Source organism: Spermophilus citellus (genome assembly GCF_964194105.1).
Source record: "Spermophilus citellus genome assembly, chromosome: 10".
In the NCBI taxonomy this organism is placed as follows: domain Eukaryota; kingdom Metazoa; phylum Chordata; class Mammalia; order Rodentia; family Sciuridae; genus Spermophilus; species Spermophilus citellus.
The window spans coordinates 4174585-4190912 of NC_138197.1; the positions used below are offsets into that span (position 1 = coordinate 4174585).

Sequence of the window (16328 nt, forward strand, 5' to 3'; positions counted from 1 at the left end):
TGTGTGTGTGTGTGTGTGTGTTTGTGTGTGTGTGTGTGTGTGTGGTGCTGGGGATTGAACCAGGCCCTTGTGCATGAGAGGCAAGCACTCTACCAACTGAGCTATATCCCCAGCCCCCCCCCACACACACACCTATATGATTTTTTTAAAAAATATTTTTTAAGTTGTAATTGGACACAATATCTTTTATTTATTTTTGTGTGGTGCTGAGGATTGAACCCAATACCTCATACGAGGCGGGCACTCTACCAATGAGCTACAGCCCCAGCCCCACCTGTATGATTCCTACAGTGGCAATTGTCACTATTTTTCCCAGTAAGCTTTCTAAGTGGCTATCGATTATGGCATCTTTATTTTGTAACCTGGTAATGTAATCCCACATTATTTCTGTCTTCAGTGATGTCATGTACTCCTTGATGGCAGGAAGCAGCTTCTGCATGTCCCCATTTCCTTGGGATCTAGAAGGGCCGGGTACACCACAGGGTTGCCTGGTGAAGTCAATTAAACAAGTAAATGAATGAGTGGATGCAAGAATCCAGGATGCAATTGCCTCCCTCTGCCCTTGAGTTGGTGTTCATGGTGGCAGCACAAATGGGCAGTAAAGTGAACCCCACAACCAGACTCCCTAGCTCAGAATTCCCAGGAACAGGCTGTGCTCCTGGGAATGATGGAGGGCATGATGGAGCATACCAATTGGACACTGAGTCACTCCAAGTCAGGCAAGAGGCAGGGGAAATGGAAGGCCATATCCTTATCACGAGGCCTCCCCAGTGGCTGCCACCCACCTGTTCCTCTTCCTATCAATAAATGGGGTTGGAGACAGAGGACAGAGGTGGAATTACCTTGTTGCTGCCCCTGTCTTCTGGAGTGGCCTGGGGCAGGCCCCCTGCTGCCCTTAGGGCCATCTCTTCTGAAGAGGACCAATGTGTGGGTAATAGGTGGTCCTCGTCTCCCCACACCTGGTCGCCACATGCAACAGCACCCTCCGCTTCCTTTGGCAGACTAAAGAAGTCTCTCTCTGGACAGAGCGATGTTGATGGGATTGCGATTACACTAATCACAGCGCTCACTATTCACTGTTCCAGTGCTTCCCTAAATTGTAATGACATCACTAAATCCTCCCAGCCTCCTACAAGTTGGGCTCTATTATTATCCATCCCCCTTTCAGAGATGAAGAAACTGAGCTCGGGGAGGTAAAGTAAGTGACAGTAAGACATCAGGTCAGAAAGTGGTAAAGGCGGGATGAACCCCCTTTTCCGCAGGACAGGATGAGCCCTGCATCTTGTTAACCTCTTCATGCCCTGTGTCTTGCATGAAGCCTGGCCACTGATCCAGACCTGTTGGAGAATACATGACGATTGAATGGGCAACTCCAAAGGCCAGCCTCTGAGCAACTTAGTGACTAAATATAGTGGCTTGAAACAGGAGTTGTATGAGGCCACTGTTCAAATCAACTAATGGTTTTTTGTGGTTGTTGTTTGTTTGGTACTGGGATTGAACTCAGGGGCACTCGACCACCGAGCCACATCCCCAACCCTATTTTGTATTTTATTTAGAGACAGGTCTTGCTGAGTTGCTTAGGGCCTTGCTAAGTTGCTGAGGCTGGCTTTGAACTCTCGATCCTCCTGCCTCAGCCTCCCAAGCCCTGGGATTACAGCTGTGAGCCACCCCGCCCAGCCCAGTGTTTTTGAGCACCTGTGACGTGCACAACAGAAATGCTACCAGAGGGGCTAGTGTATAGTTTTATGTGCATTAAAAAATATGTGGAGGGTATGGCGGAGAATATCAGTGTGGAAGCTGAGTCACCCACTTCCGTCCACAACTTGACTCAAAGTCACTTCTTGACTTTGTGACCTTTGCCACATCCTCCGTTACTTTTCTGTAGCTCAGTCAAAATGAGCTAATGAAGGGTGGGAGACAGCTGGTGCCTCCCTTGGCCCAGTGACCTGGCTAGAAGGAGACGCCCAGTGAATGCAATGGGTTTAGCACAGTTGGTCAAAACTCTGGAGGGAGAGAATCCTGCCTCCCAGATACTCAAAGCAGAGGGTCAGAGCCATTTCTAAGACTCTCATTCAATTCATCGGCCCCCAGGGGACCCAGCTGCCCTGAGCCTGGGACACCCATCTGTAGCAGCTCTCCTTTAGCCTCTGCTAAGCCCAGTGCAGAAAACGAGGCCAGGTAGGCTTCAGGTGTGTCCCCTTTCTGACTTCAGACTTCATGCTGTTTCCCTGCCCACCACATTCTCCCTCCTTCACACCTCCAAGTGGTATTTGGTGTATTCCCCCCACTTTTTAAAATACTTAATTTTTAGTTATAGGTGGACACTATATATTTTATTTTTTTATGTGATGCTGAGGATCAAACCCAGGGCCTCACACATGCTAGGTGAGCGCTCTACCTCTGAGCCACAACCCCAGCCCCACTTTTTTTTTTTTGGTGGTACTGGAGATGGAACCCAGGTTTAGGGCCTCACACATGCTAGGTAAGTACTCTGTACTCTATCACTGAGCTATACCACCAGTCCTTTTCTTTTTCTTTTTGAGACAGAGTCTTGGTAAGTTTCCAAGGTTGATCCTTTTTAGTCTCTGAGTAGCTGTGATTGTAGACGTGTACAGCCACACACAGTCCATTCATTCATTGTTCAAGTCCAACCCAGCAATTTTTAGTAGACCAGGGAACAATCAAGGCACTACCAAATAGTAAAAAAAAAAAAAACTATGCAGCCCTGAACAAGGAATGTGGCAGATTTGGAAGATGTCTAAGACATTGCTTCTAAAAGGAAAGTTGCACACAGTATATATAAGAACTTCTCCAACTTTGATGTGCACAGAAATTTCCTGGAGTCCTTGGTTCTTTTTAAATACAGGTCATGATGCAACAGGTCTCTGCTGAGGCGTGAGACTGAATTTCCCCAGGAGGCCCAGTCTGCTGGCGTGATTATCAGTGACACAGAATCCTAAAGTATTTAGTATGATCCCATCTGTGAAAACAAAATAGAACAAAACAAATTCATATGGGGGGCGGGATCTAGAGGATAAACCCTAAGTTATAGATACCCGTGATCTCTTGGTGCAAGGATAATCTGAGGCCTTCAAATATTTGTATAAAGCCTGATTTTTATAAAAAGACTAGCTATTATAATTAGGGAAAAAAGATTAAACCAATAAAAGCCCAGTGGTGACAGTATCCCTCTAGGCAGACATCTGTGAATGCAGCCCGGTTGAATGTACTGTTCGTCCCAGCTCCCATCACTGCCCTCTCTGGTCCTCAGAGCATAATAATAGGCCAGCTTAGAGCAGCCACTCAGGATGCAGATGTGAGGCATATGGAATTGATGTTTCAGCTGGCTGGAAAGTTGTCCTCATCCAGGTTCTCACAGCTGGGGACTAATAAGAGCCTCCTGAGTACCTGGCCTAGGCCCTGCCCTACATGAGCATTCTGCTCTAGCACCATGTCCATTAGCCAGATTACACAACTAAGGCTCCGAGATGTGAAAGGACCTGGGTCAGACAGCTTGTCTAAGGCTGGGCTAGACTCCTAACCCACTCCCTGGGGCTCTGAGGGGTAGGGTCTACTGACTCCCCCTGCCTGCCTGGAAAATTCGTGCCCTACATGGGGCAGTCCCTTACTTGCTTCAAGTCTGCTCTTGACCAACCCGTTCTGTGTCCACTCTCCACAGCAAAACAAACCCTGCCCTGCTTCCTGGCCTGCAGACCTGCTTCCTTGCTCGTCACCATATGGCAAGCTGTGTCTATTGGCTGACTCGTGTATCATCCCTCTTTCTTGCATTAGCCTGTAAGCTACATTTTAGTAAGCAACATGTCATTTTGCTCGCAGCTATATCTCTGGGGCCTAGCACAGTGCCTGGTTCCATAATACGTACTCCGTGCATGAAAACTGGACAGTCTCCAACTCCTGGGTCACTGCTCTCCCTCACAGGGAAATGACCTGCTGAGCCTCCAAACATCAAAGTATGCTGCCTCCCTTTCTATTCTCCCGGTGGAGAGTTCAAATTGTTTCTTAAGTGAAGAGGCAGATGGTTGGGCCTGGAGCCTCAGGGCCTCTCTGTGTGGAAAGACTTAGCAGGGAAGGGTTACGGTGGTCCTGGATTTGAATCCCATATTTTGCCACCATCCTGATGGAGTCAGGTACAGGGCGTCTCTGTCTAAGACAAGAACTTCTAACTCTCCCAAGGGTCTTGTTAGCATTGGGGTCTTTGTCCCCGCTCTTCCTCTTGATCTGCCCGTGACAGACTCTCTTCTCCAAGGTCACTTCTTTGGAGAACCCTAATTCCTTCCAGTTTAAAACGACTTTTCCACACCCACAGATAATGCTGCATACTCCCCATTGATTTCCTCCATTGCTCTTGCTATGAAAGGTTTCTGCTTTTACTATTCCATTTGCCTGCTCATCGGTTCCTGTCTATCCTGCCAGCTTTGTGTAAGATCTGTGAGGCCAGAGACCTGGCTATCTTGTTAGTGCTGAATCTGCAGGCCCAGGATGGGGCCTGGTTTATAGTGGGTGCTCAGTAGGTATGGTTGAATTAATGCTCCATCCTTCTCCTTCTAGGAACAGAGAAAATAAGGCTCAGACAGGAAAGGATATGCAGGAGACTAGTGTCAGACCCTAGGGCAGAAGCCAGCAAGGTCAAGAGGAACTCTGTCAGGGGACTGTGACCTTGGAGCAATTTGATAGTCTCTCCAGGCCTCAGTTTCCCCAACTGTACGATGAAGTAAGACAGCTGAGACCTCCATCCAATATCCCATTGCGAGGGGTGGTATACAGCCCACTTCCAGAAACGATATCTTCTGCAAAGCATCAGTACCCCTAGATACTGGTAAATCGCCCCAAAAGCCGCAGGAGAAAACTACAACACCCATAACACCCCGGGAGGCGCCTGCGCACGGCCGCCTGCCCGCAGGGCCGCGGACGCCCTCTCGTGGCGGTCCGACGTAGTGCTCCGCTCCGATCCCCGAGGGGCGGGGGGGCCCACGGCGCCAGCAGTCTGGGCGCGCGGCTGCAGCGGCGGAGCCGGAGCCGGAGCCGGGAGCAGGAGCCGGAGCGGGAGCGGCGGCCGGATCGCAGCCCGCGGGGCCCGCCGCAACCATGGGCAACCGGGGCATGGAGGATCTCATCCCGCTGGTCAACCGGCTGCAGGATGCCTTCTCCACCATCGGCCAGAACGCGGACCTCGACCTGCCGCAGATCGCCGTGGTGGGCGGCCAGAGCGCCGGCAAGAGCTCGGTGCTCGAGAATTTCATAGGCAGGTAGGAGCGGCGCGCCCCCGAGCGCGCCCCCCACCCCGGGGCCCCGGGCTCCGACGGCGCCGCGACCTCCCAGCCCCCGGGCTGCGGCGGCGGACAGCGCGCCCCCACCCGCTGCGGGAGGAGGCGGCCCTCCCCCACCGCGAGCCCCTGGGGGCGGCGGCGCCCCCGGCTAGTCTGCAAAAGTCGGCCAGCCCGGGGCCACGGAATCACGCCCCCTCCTCCGCCCCGTCCTTTAGGGGAGACAGCGCTCTGCCAGGAGCAGAGAAGTGCCCCCAGACCCATCTCCGTGGGGGCCGCATTACTCAGCGCCTCCCTCAGCCCGGGAGTCCCTAGGACCGGGCAGCACCCCCGGGGCAGTGCCCCCTTTCCTAGGCTCCAAGGGGTCAGCCCCTGGACCGTGACAAGGGACCTCCCCCAGGTCCTGGAAGAGGACACAGCCCCGTGGGCATCGAGGACCAGGCAGTCTCCCGGCTGACACACACCTCTGCGGCTCCCGCCGCCATCCGTGCGCAGCGCGGCGCAGTGGGGGCGCGGGCTGCGGGGCGAGGAAGGGAGGGGGGAGAAAACACTTCGGGTCGCTTCTCAGCTGCAGCCCCTGGCCTCGCCTGCCCCCGGGTCGGGGGCGCCTGCCAGTGTGGTTCTCCCCAAGGCCTGGCAGAGGGATTGTGATGCAGGGAGCAGGCAGCGGAGGGCAGAGATGACTAAGACAGGAGGCAGGAGGCGGGCAGGGGAAGCCATTTGCAGAACCTAATCCCCCTCCCGCCTCTGATCCCACAAGGCGCTGGGAGGGCCAGGTGACAGAGTGGGGAGCACACGCAAAGACAAAGGGTCCTGGGATGGGGGGGGCGCGGGCAGGTCATGACACCCCAGGCTCCCCTCTGAGACGGAGAAGATAGAGGTGGCTTTCTGGTGCTGAGAAGGAGCAGAGAGGATTCCGCGGTGCTGGAAGCGGATGGGGGGCTGGGCAGGCTGAGGCAGGAAAGCTGACAGTGACCTTCCCCTCCATCATCAACATCCCTCCACTCTCCAGGAACCTGGCTTTCTTCCGATGACCTTCATGGCTAAGGAAGTGGTTGGCACAGGGAAAGGAGGCAGGGGCCCCTCCCCCCAAGGGGACAGCAGTTCTGTAGGGTGACATCCAGGTTCTGCTTTGAAACCTCAGGCTAGTCTCTTGCCCTCTCTGACCCTCAGTTGTCACATGTTTAATATAACAGTTGGAATAGACTGGATAGTTGTTCCTGCCCCTCAAATGTCCTGGGAAGACCGCTGCCAACCCTAGAGAGTCAAGAGAAGGACCTGAGTATCTGTGGGATGTTGGAAAGTCTCCCCCCAGGACATGCCCATCTGGTCAGCACAGAGGGAGGCCTTCTGTCTCTCCAGGACAGCTCCTACAGAACACCCCTTCAGATCACGTGACCCCAGAGCTGCAGAGAAACCTATTCGGCACCTTCCCACAGCCCTGTCCAGCACTCAGGGTTAGGGCAGAGGGTACTTTGGAGACAACGGTTCCCAAGGGTGTCCAGCACTTGTTCCATATTCTACCTCTTGTTAAATATTTGCTGTGCCAGGCCAGCTGGTCTGGGCAGGGGTATAGAGTCAGGGACCTCAGCTCCTGTCCCTGCAGCCCCCCTCCCTCATGCCCCACACCTTGCTGAGTCCTCCACAGGCTCACAGCAGCCCCCCCCCCAGAGGCAGGCACGTGATGCCCACCCTACAGATGGGGAAACTGAGACCCTGGAGGTTAATTAAATGCCTTGCCAAGATCACACATTCAGGAAGTGCAGCCCATGTCAGTCCAAGCCCGGGTTCCTGAGGGTGACCAACAGCAGCCTCTGAGGGCCAGTCCCTGCGCTGGGCGTGGGAACGTGCAGGTGTGTGGACTTCGTTTTCCTTATCTGAGGAATGGGAACACTGACAACTGCTGCCCTGCCTTCCTGAGCCAGTGGCTGTGGGACACGAGTTCATGGGTGGCAAAGCCCTTTTGTAAACATGTGGGGGGAGGTGTTGACAGTCTAGATGTGTGCCGCTCCTGGCTCCCGCTTCTGGGAGTCCACTGGGCAGCAGGCCAGCCCTAGCCCCACCCTGGCCCCAGCCCCTAGCCCAGCCCCAGCCCCAGCAGATTCAGCCACTGTTGGCTCGTTCAGGGGCAGAATGAGGTGTGAACTCTGCTCAGGAGGCCTGGCCCTCTTGCTGCCCTCCGCATCTCAACACCCTTGCCGGGATCCCTGAAGGAAGATGTGTAGGGTGCCTGACACCCACCGGCCCAGGGAGCTGGAAGAGCCCTCCTCTAAGTGTGGGGGAGGGGTGGGAGAGCACTGGGATCCCGGAAGCGAGGGAGGGGGCCAGTGCTGGGGCAGAAGCAGGGAAACCGAGGCTCAGTGGCCCTCAGACAGCCCTGCCCGCTCCCTCACAGGCTTCCGACCTCTCCACCCAGGGCTGGTCCCCAGTCTGGTGAGCATGGTAACAGTAGCTCTGCCTCCTGGGGCTTCCCAGGAGCCAACCCCCTGAGGAGAGGAAGTGGAAATCGAGTTGGAGGAAACCAGCTGAGGTAGGCTAGCCTGGGCTCCTGGGTACCCAGGAGGACCTTGCCGCCAGCTCTGCGATGGAGGTGGCCCGGCAGCTGCCCAGGACCCTGCTGGGACTTGTCTGGATCTACGCTATGTCTTCACTCCCCTTTCACAGAAGGGCAAATGGAGGTTGGCTCCTTGGGTCATTTAGCAAGCATTCCTGGAGGCCACGGAGCCTTGAGGCCAGGGATTTTGCAGGGAGGAGACAAAGGCAGAGGAGTGTGGCCAGCGTTGGAAGGGCAGAGAAGGCCTCCAGGAGCAGGCGGCACCAGGGTGAGCGATGAACCGAGAGGAGCTGTGAGAGTAGCTGGGGGGAACTCTGGGCCAGGGAACAGAAAATGCAAAAGCCCTGGGCCAGGACAAAAGGCAAAAGCCCTGGGGCAGGACAAAAGGTGGTGTTGAGGAGAAATGAGATAAAAAAGAGGTAGGCAGGCAGGGGCTCGGTGAGGAATGTGTGTGTGTCTTCATTTTTCTTGGAAGCCTTTAAGTAATTCAATGACTTTAACTGATTCTGGCAAGTGTGTGACTTGGGGACAGGGTCAGAGAGAAAGCAAGAGTGGCTGCTGCATGGGCACAAGGCGGGGGCCTCGGCCAGAGCCATACCTCTGTCGAGAATTGTGGGGTTCAGGATCTGTGGTGGGTGGACACAAAAGGTGGGAAAGAGGGATCAAAAATGACTTCAGGGCCTGTCATCCCGGCGATTCAGGAGGCTGAGGCAGGAGGATCACAAGTTTGAGGCCAACCTTAGCAACTTAGTGAGGACCTAAGCAACTTAGCAAGACTGTCTCAAAATTTTAAAAAAAGAAAAAAAAGGAAAGAAAGGAGGGCTGGGGCAGCCCAGTGGTTCAATCCCGGGTACCAAAAAGAAAACCAGGTCTTTGACGCATGCTCAGAAGCAGGAATGTCGCCGTTGATGGAGTCAGGGATAGGGGGGCAGGGCAGATTGGGGGCCAGGGAAGAGGGTGCTGGGTTAGACATACTGAGCCTGAGGTGCCCATTAGACTCCCGGGGAAGTGTCAGGAGCTGGGGGAAGGCGGGCTGGAAATGGAAATTTGGGAGTTGTCGTGTAAACCCGGAGAGTAGATGAGCTCATTCTGGGGTAAGTTCAGAGGAGGATCCGTGGCCCCCTGCATGCCCCAGCAACACCTGGCCCTAGGTCAAGGGGCCTGTCCAGGGTCCTGGAGCGCTCCTCCAGGGCCAGAGGCGTGCCCGCCCCGCCCCACCCTCCAGCCCCCCCCCCAAGGCTGAGGCAGGGGGGATTTGCGGAGAGGAAGGTGCAGGGGCTAGAGCCAGGCCTGAGGGTGGCCCACCTGGAGCGTGTGCTCCACCCCTGCCCAGCTGCTGTCTCCTCATCTGTAAAATGGGGACAATGACACCTCCCTGGTGGGACTGCAGTGGAGCTGGAACTGGAGGGCCTGGCGTGGAGGACGCGCCAGTTCATCCCTGCTGGGGCCTGGGCAGGCAAGGCTTTGATGTCCTGCAGCCTGGGAGGGGGCCACAGTTGGGGTGGGGATCGGCTCCATCCAGGTGGGGTAGCGGACCCCTGGGAACCTCTGCCTGGATGGAGCTGGGGTTTTAGGTGGCTGCCTACCTACACCCCATGTGGGTCCTCAGCTGCTTCCCCAGGGGCCTGGTGCTGGCCTTGGCCTCTGAGAGCCCTTCTTTGGTCAGGCCTGGCCCTCCTCTGGGAGACACCCACTCCCCACTGTAAAGCTCTGTGCTGTCCCTGAACACTCTGGGGCGCACACTGGTGTTCCCGTTTCTTAGACTGGGAGACTGAGACCAGAGAAGACGAGGGGTTAACTGGGATCTGAGGCAGAGAGTCGCTGTCTGACTGCAGATATTTCCTTGAAACCTGCCCTGGGCCAGGCCCCAGGGACGGGGCTGAGAACCAGGTAGACCTACCTGTGCTTCGGGAAGGTCCCAGCCAAGAGGACAGGCGACTGTGAAACCCACAAGGATCCCACGGGAGCCTGAGAGTGAAGAGAAGCCCTGGCCTGGGGTCAGAGAAGGCCCTCCGGAGGTGGCACTGAGGCTGGACAAGCAGAGGGAACCAGTCCAGGTGCCTGCTTGGCCCCAAGAGGGGAGAAGCCTGCGAGATTGAGGACCCTGGTGAAGGACCCTGAGTGAGAGGCAGAGGCCACAGGCCAGACTGAGAAGGTGGGGGAGGCAGGATTGTCGTCCCTGTCCCCAGAGAGCTGTGGCAGCTGCCCTGGGCGCCAGCCTCCGTGTGCCTCAGCGCACACACCTGCCCCACGCTCAGCGGTGCTGCCAGGGACTGCGTGTGGAATCCATTCCTGGGGGCTGGACTTAAGGAAAGGTGCCCTGCCAGGGACATTCTGCCCAAACCCCGCCCCTCCTGGTGGCCCAGAGGAGCTAGGAATGAAAGTTTACCCTGGCAGACAGCATCTGATCCCGGTGCCAGGAGACTGAATTTCCCAGGCTTTGGCCAGGGTCAGAGGGTGGGAAGGCAGAGGGTGGGGTGGGCAGGCAGGTGGGTGGGGCAGCGGCAGAGGAGCCAATCATGGGTGCAGTCTTGTCAGACGTGGGCAAGAGCAGAAATGGAGGCCCACATGCCATATGGCCTAACAATCCAGCTATAAATCAAGCTGCGGCTGCTAAACACGAGGCGTTCTGTTCTCCCACCTTGACGCACACACCTTCACAACCGCCTGGTAGGCTGGGTTTGAATTTAGGACTTGAGGTCCCTCTGAGTGGGGACAGATGGCCCTTCCCCCTGGGCTGCCCTGGTCCCTCCTCACTCCACCTCACGCCACCAGGAGCCTCCAGAGCTCACCCGGCCCTCATTCTCCACTCCTCCATGGGCCCAAGAAGGACCCTCCTTGGGCCTGTGCTGCCCCCTGAAACAAAATCCATTTGCAGGAGGCAGACCCAGGGGTGGGCTAGGGACTGCTTGAGAGGGGATCCCAGGGTTCCCAAGGTAGCCTGGGAGGGGTCTGCAGGCTCTAGCTGGCTCCGTTCCCTTGGCTCCTTGCCCCCCAGTGAGGGTGAAGCCGGACAAAGTCCAGAGAGCCCCCTGAGTGTGAGACCCAGGATCAGGGCCCGATTCCCCATGTCTAAGGAAGACAGTGCCCACCGCAGTCTCCTTGGAATCAACATTCCAATTGCAGAGCAGCAGAAATGAACACCCCAGGTTTTTAGATGGCCAAATGGCACACAGAGGGTAGGGAACCTGCCTGAAGTCACACAGCGATTAAATCAAGAGGAAGGACAGGAAGCGGCACAGGTCTCCACACACATGTGCCACCCCATCTCCCCTCTCCTCTGCTCCCCCCAGCGTCTCTGCGCTCTTACCCATTCCCTGGGCTGAGATCTGGGTAAGAACTGAGAGTGGAGCCTGGTGCAGTGGCGCACGCCTGTAATCTCAGCGGCTTGGGAGGCTGAGGCAGGAGAATCATGAGTTCAAAGCCAGCCTCGGAACTTAGCGAGACCCTGTCTCTAAATAAAATATTTAAAATTAGGCTGGGGATGTGGCTCAGTGGTTAAGTGCCCCTGGGTTCCATCTCTGGTACCAGGGAGATTGAACAAGGGCAGGAGTTGGGGCTCAGAGGTAGAGCACTCGCCTAGCACTCATGAGGCACTGGATTTGATCCTCAGCACCACATAAAGTAAAATAAAGACATTGTGTCCGCCTACAACTAAAAAATAAATATTAAAAAAAAAAAACCTGAAAGTGGTCTGGAGAGCAGCTCTAGCAACTCGGAATTATCCTAGGCAACGGGGGAAAGGAATATCAGGTTGAAAGATACTCAGGACGGTCTTCTAGATGGATCTTCCCAGGGCCCTGGCCAGAGGCCCCGGGATCCACCTCCCCTCACCCTCCCCATCCAGTCCAGCCTCCTGCCCTGTCTACCTACCCCTGACCTCTACTGCCTTCACCCCTCTCAACCCAATCCATTCCCTGCACAATAGTGGGGGACTCTCCAAGCCCCCCATCTAACCTCTTCTGCCTGAAGTCTACTGTGGAGACCCTGCCCCCATAACCAGGCCCCAGCTCCCGAGTTGGGCCCCTGAGGCCTGGCCCCCGGCCCTGTTTCCCCCAGCCCTGCCTCCTGGGCCGCCTGAGCTTACAGGTCATGGGAAGAGGGAGCTGAGCCCTTTCCCATGGTCCTGGGTGCCCACTGCGCCCCGTTGCCCCAGCCCCATCTCCCTGCTTCACTGGCTCCTTCCCCCCGAGTCTCTCGTCAGCCGTCACCTACTCCAGGGTGCCATCCCCATCACCCGCCCCACCGACCTGACCCTCCTGGTGTTGGGTATGGCTCTATTTCCTCTTAGGATGTCCTGACAGACAACAGCAATGACCATGGCTACTTTTCACCTCGAATCCATTCATTACCATGTTACTCTTTTATCAGATACCTTTGGTCTCAGCACAGGGAAAAAGGAGGCCACTGGCCAGGAGGAGGAGGAGGATCTCTGTAGCTGAGTCACGCTCACCTGAGAGTCCCCAGCTGGAGGGAGTACAGAGAAGGTACCCAGTGCCTGCCAGTATCCAGGTCTGGTTGCCCAGTGGGCACCCTCTGTGGGGCCTTCCACAGCCAGGACCTCAGGGCATCCCCTCTACAGTCCAGGGAGGGAGCTGCTACATTGGCTCCCATTTCACGGATGGGAAAATGGAGGCCTGGAGCAGGGGCGCACTTCTGTGGTAGAGCTGGTGCTCCTGGTGAATCCAGATGTAGCTCCAGATTGAATGGCTCCAGCGTGTTGTCTGGTGAGTCAAGAAGCTTCTGAAACGTGGATAGGGACCCAGCTCAGGGGCACAGGGCTTTATCTCTCTGAGTGTCAGTTTCTTCCCCAGGGAGATGGGGAAACTGATGGCATCCACCTTCCACAGCCATGGGAGAATCAATCCAGAGGACGCAGATCCCTTAAGCAGCTTTATTGTTGTGTAATAAAAAATTTATATACCATAAAATTCACTCATGCTAAGTGTATAATTCAAGGATTTTTAGTATATCTATGGAGTCATGAAACCATCTCCACAGTCTAATTTTAGAATATTTCCTTCACCCCCAAAAGAAATCTCAGGATGGTGTGGATTTTGAAGCTGCTGGCAAAGGTTTGGCCGACAGCCAGCAATCCATCAGCAATTATTATTATTGATAATAAAATGTTTACAAAGGTTATCCCCCGGTGTTGGGATGATGATTGGTCATTTCTAAAGTATTTATGTATCTTCTGGACTTTTTCAAATGGAGAGCATATGATTTTTTAAAATTGGGGGCAAAAGAGAAATATGTTTCCTTTTTGGAAATACAGCCATCAACACTCGGAAGGAAGGAAGAGAAAAGAACATCAATGAAGAATGGAAGGAAGGAAGGAAGGAAGGAAGGAAGGAAGGAAGGAAGGAAGGAAAGTTAGTAGATCCTCCTTAGTGGGGAAGACGAGGACAGGGTACTGGTCCAGAGCCCTGGTGCCCACCCTACCCTGTCACCAGCTTAACCACAACTTTGGGGCCAGACATGTCAGCCTTTGCTCCTGGGTTTCCATGCCTGCCCAGTGAGGCTGAGGGGGCACTGAGAGCTCACCTTCCAGTCTTCTTGGCACTGGGCAGGGTGATCTGGGTGCTGCCACAGAGTGTCCAGGTGCTGGGACATGGTGGGAAACAGCGCCAGCCCAGTCCCTGTTCTTGGGACCAGCAGGACTGTCAAGGAACTGTCTTGAAATATCTAAACCTTGGGGCTGGGGCTGGGGCTGGGGCTCAGTGGCAGAGCACTTGCCTAGCCTGTGTGAGGTACTGGGGTGGACCCTCGGCACTGCGTGTGTATATATAAGCAAATAAAAGAAAGGTCCATTGACAACTAAAAAATATATGTTTTTTAAAAAGTAGAAACATTTGAAAAAAAAAAAATGTAAACCTCATCTTGGAATTCATGCGCTGTGATGTGGGCGGCTGTGGGCTCCCAGGGGCCTCTGGGATGGTGGAAACAGAGAGGGGCTTGTCGCCCAGGGCAGACTCACCCCTTCCTGCTGTATTTCTTGGCCAGCCCACTGCCGCGCCCAGCTCCCTGCCTCAGAGGGCACCTTGGAGCCTGCCCAGCCCCTGCCTTCCATTTTCAGGGCAAGATCTGGCCTTAGACACTCCAGCTCCCGGGCCAGCCAGCTGCTGGAGAGCCGCCTTCTAGCTCCTGCCGCTCAGCACCCAGCACAGCCCCGCCGCTCTCCGCGGCTCAGAAGCGTCGTCTTTATTTATCATCGCGGTGACAGCCAGTTCTTCAGGCATTACTGATATAAGCCTCGGAGCAGCCTGATTTCCTGATGTGGAAACTGAGGCTCAGAGAGGTGTGGTTGTTTGCCCTCGGCCACACAAGTCCATGCAGGTCTGACCTCAAAGCCCAAGAACTAGTGGGTCCCCCACTGTCACTTTTATGCAACAGGGTTGGGAACCGGGATCCCTGGGCTCTGGCCCCAAATCTCAGCTCCTAGAGTGGAAATGGGGTCCCTTCAGCCTTTTGGTGAAGTTTCTCCAGACCCCCTTCCGGGGGCGACAGTACCAAATCAGACAGGGAGTCGGTGGCGTTTGGAGGTCCTGAGGTGTGCATTTTGTCCTCTCTGCTCCAGGTTTGAAGGTGCCTCTGCAGATGGCGAGGCAAGGCCTCCCTGGGAAGCCACCATCTGCTCAAAATGAGTGGGAGAGCTGGCAGGCCACCATCCACCCTCCCCCGCACAGAGCAGCCCGCGGCCACCGCCGCTGCTGGGCCCCCACGCACTTTGTCTGGGCACCTGCTTGTCCTCCTTCCGCCTGGGCAGGAGCTGGCAGGAGCTGGGCAGGAGGTGCAGGGGTGCCACTGACTGGAGGCTGGATCAGGCTGACTTCCCCCAGGGATCTGTTAGCCTTAACAGGCACCGAGTGGGTCAGTGTAGGCAGGGGAAGGAATGGCCGAGCCAGGCTCCTTCTCTCCCGCATTGCCTGAGCCCTCCCTTGTGTCAGGCTCTGCCCTCGGCGCTGTCTGTCAAGTCGTTGGGACTGGGAAGCTGGCCTCCAGGTTCTCTTCCCATCCTGGCCTTCTCTCCATCGCCGTGTGCCTTCCCAGTTCCCTGCCCTCTCTGGACTTTGGTCCCACCTTCTGGACAGTTATGGAGGAATGGGACATTGTCCACAAGCTTTGCTCTTCAAATTCCCATCCTTCCCTCTAACATTTCATGATCAGGGTCCCGAGATTCAATTCGGTGGCCAGAAGAAGTGAGGTGGAGGGTTCTGTGGGATTTGGGGATTGTTGATGGAATTTGGGGATCATCCCAGGGGGGGAGTGAGATCAGGGGACCCTCAGCAGCCCGCTCCAGTTGCGGGGCGGGCCTGGGCTCAGCTCTGGTGTGAACCAGCTCCGTGAATCCTCCACTGCTGCCGGCAGGGAGGTGCATGAGGCAGGGTTAATATGACGCCAGAGGACGTTGAGGCCTGGAGAGTGAAAAGACGTGACCAAGGCCACCAGGCCGGGGAAAGGCAGATGTGGGGTTCCAGTCCAGGGCATCTGCCTGCACGGGCTTTGAACCACTCAGCCAGTGAGCCTTAAACCTGACAGGGAGCAAGACAGCCATGTGGGGATGGGGTTTGAATCCGGATTCTGCCTCCCTGCATGTCTGAAGGTTGTGCGTTTGCACAAGCTGCCTCAAGAATTTGATGTGCCTCACTCTGTGCACCTGGGCCCTGAGAGCAATGGACACCTCCCTCCCTGGCACCCCCATGACCACCCTGCGGAGGAGAGACTCTTCCCCCAGATACGGCCCTGCCCGCTAATCTCTGCTGTCCATAAGCTGCTTGTCCTTTGAAGAAGCCCCAGGGAGGCAGTGATGTGGGGCAGGCTGGTCCAGGCCGTGGACCACCCATCACCCTGCCTAGGTGGGCCCTGGGCTCTGCATACCCCCTCCCTATTTGGCACCTCAGAGACCTCCACGCTCAGGGGTGGGCCCTTCTGCTCAAGGGGGATGCCTCTTGGGGAAGAACTCTAGGCAAGGTCCATGTCTCTGCATGGGGGACTCTCCGTGGGGAGTCCCATCCTTTCCAGCCCCTCCTGCAGTTTCCATGGCAACAGCAGTTGCCATGGTATTGCTGGGCAAGAAGCTGATGGGGAAGAAGGTGGACCCCAGGCCCCCACGCCCACTGAAGCCTCTATGAGAACAGCTGTCCTATCTTCATGGTCCTGGGGGTCCCCCAAAACCGAGGGGTTGTCTCCCAAGGAGTCACTGAGTAACACCTAGGAGAGATAAAGGAGGAGGTCCCCCCAGGAGGCCCCTCCCTGTGTGCCAGCCACTCTGCAGTGCAGGCCACACAGACTTGCATGTTCTGTTTACTTGCCTGTCTCCTCCCCACATTGCGAGCGCCTGGGGTGGGGAGCTGTCTGACTCATCATCTCCCGTCCCCAGGGCCCAGCACAGGGCCTGGCACAGACCAGATTGAATTGAATTACATAAAAAGTCGAGTCTGGCTCCTCGGGTTTAGGGGGTGACACAGTTGGATGGGGAGGTTTCCAGG

General features: G+C 55.9%; 1 pseudogene across 1 annotated transcript in view; it reads left to right on the forward strand.

The window, feature by feature from the left end:
* The first annotated feature begins 5058 nt into the window (after window positions 1-5058).
* The window catches only part of LOC308657995 (dynamin-1-like), a 35807-nt pseudogene continuing 24537 nt past the window's right edge, over window positions 5059-16328 (forward strand). The window contains exon 1 of the transcript XR_014024300.1: window positions 5059-5267. The product of XR_014024300.1 is annotated as a dynamin-1-like (transcript). The remainder of the gene's footprint in view (window positions 5268-16328) is intronic.